Consider the following 2,597-nt stretch of genomic DNA (forward strand, 5'->3'; position numbering starts at 1 on the left):
ATATATATATATATATATATATATAGAACAGATGGAGTTGAAAATGATTGATAACGATCTGATAGCTGTTTATAGCTGTTAAATATCAGTCTGATAGCTGTTTATTTCTGTTAAATATCAGTTCAATAGCTGTTTGAAATTAGTTTGATAGCTGTTCAATAGATATACGTTTAATTGCGCTTCAATGCGAAACCCTGCAAGCGAAAAAAATGCTGAGGTAGAATCTTTCGAGCGCGACGTCTTCTCGTATACTTTTTAGCTGAGACATACGCTTTTATTCGAAGCATTATACTTTTTGCCACTGATATATTAATTATGACAATTTAATAACTGATGATCTAATTATTTAATAACTGATAAATGTTGTGAAGTTTATTCGTAGAACTGTTCGAAAGCGCGATATATTTTTCAGCTGAGATATAAACTTTTGACCGGGGCGTTGTACTTTTGCCTGCTAATATACAATAACACATTGATCTAATTAGAGCTGATAAAAATGCTGAACTTTATTCATGAGATCGCGTGGTATACTTTTTGATTAAGGTGTAAATTTTGACCGAGGCATTGTTATTTTTCTTGAAATGGTATCATGTTTCACGAACATCTTTATTAAAATCTCGCACAGCCTCCGCGGTCAATCAGTCTGCTTGTCGAGTTTGTCAATCAGTGCGAGAGTTAATCATAAAGATGGTCAATATCAACACTTTAGTGGAATATACCGTATACGTAAACATCAAGGAGGATGCGCCGATTGGAAGGAGATATTGGCAAGATTAGAAATCGGTTAGGCGTAGAGACGATGAGGATGATGATGATGATGATGACGTTATTTTTGTGATGGAGCAACGGCGAATTCGACATTCATAAAAAAATATGCGATAAAATATATATGGATTTAAATAAATAAATAAATAAATATATTGTATACATCTAGATTAAAATAAAAGAGAGAATAAATATACATATATAGATTAACTTTATATTCAAAATTATAATATTTAATCTCTCTACCATTCCTTCCTTCCAATTTCTGCGGTATCGCGTTACGCGCGCATCATCGCACTCGATAAATCGCGCTGTTATTATTGCGCAGTGCGAATAATTATACAAAATAAAATAAAATGTAATATTCCGCGTGCTAGAAGAATAAGATGACGACGCATAACAGGAAAAACGGTAAGTATGCATGGTAGTCTAGCGGTAAGTCTAGCGCGCGATGAGTATCGCGTTTGGTAGTGGCGGCGGGTACCGGAGGCAGATTGTGCTCGGCGGCCATCAACACCGCGACGCGGATGTAATTTTCCGCACATCCCTGCTATGTAATTTCCTGCACCCAGGACATCTTCCTCTTCCTCCGTACCGCAACGTCATCCGCTGCGACGTCACTGTGACGTCATTCCCCTCGCCCAGTGATGTCATGTATTATGACGCCATTTTCCTTCCTTTCTCTGCGATGTTATCTCCCTCGCCTAGTGACGTCACCTCCTGTGACGTCATCCCCTTTTCCCTCCCCGCGCCACGGGTACCTCCCTGCTCCTCATCCCCCTTCAGAGGACCCAAGTTAGAACCCGCCTATATAACCTACGAATAATAAAGACAACATAAGAACTCTGTTATTATTATATGAACAACATCCTTCGTTGTATGTTATAAAGTCAGCTGAATACACAACCAAACCAAAAGAGAGAACGCTTACCGAAAAATATGTCAGCAATATCAAGAAATAACAAAATAACCTTTAACTATAAAAACTGCTAAAAAAAATTAGTAATAAAAAATCAATAATAATCAAAATAAATAATAATCAAATGTATCTAAAAACTAAAAAAGTAAATATTTATATTTTAGTCACTGCTTGATCAAAACTGGATCTCGTTACCTAATGATATTTAAATAAATATATAAAATGAGGCTCGAAAGAATCTATCAGTGAAATGTAAAAAAGTCCATCGGAGCCTACATCAGCTATTCAGATGCACAGAAAATTTTTTATTTTCATGTGAATGTAACAATACGAATAAAATAAATGTTTTGACCCTTCAATTCGGGTCCTTATTAATATAAACTATAAACAGAAATTACGTAAGTAACGCAAATCCCAGGTTGATGATTCCTGACAATTTAATTCGTTCTTCTTTGTCCAAATTAGCTATGTAATGCATAGCCCAATGATTATCAAAATATTAACTTATACACACATAATATAAAAACTTACATAAAGTACAATCGAAGTCATATATTGTACATTGTGTCACTATGTAGAATCACATCGCTCATCAGATTGTCAGATTTGTTCAAAAGAAACACGAAAACGAAAGATTAGAGAATTTTTAAAAATCATTTGCCTGAATTTTAATTATATCAACTTACATGTAAGAGAGAGAGAGTGTTTTCTCGCGACGTAAAAGTCTTGTGGTGTCGACAGTCAGAGATACAATGAGAGTCAAAATAATAAAGTCATAAGTACAAAGTTATTGAAAATAAAAATAAGAACAAGGGAGGATAAAATCAACGTTACAATTCCGTAATTCATGTATAGTGGGTTTAAGGAATATGTATCATTCTGTAAATTCAAACTCTGTTTCTGTTGCTTTATA

The sequence above is a fragment of the Trachymyrmex septentrionalis genome, unplaced genomic scaffold (assembly GCF_001594115.1).
Source record: "Trachymyrmex septentrionalis isolate Tsep2-gDNA-1 unplaced genomic scaffold, Tsep1.0 scaffold54, whole genome shotgun sequence".
NCBI lineage: Eukaryota > Metazoa > Arthropoda > Insecta > Hymenoptera > Formicidae > Trachymyrmex > Trachymyrmex septentrionalis.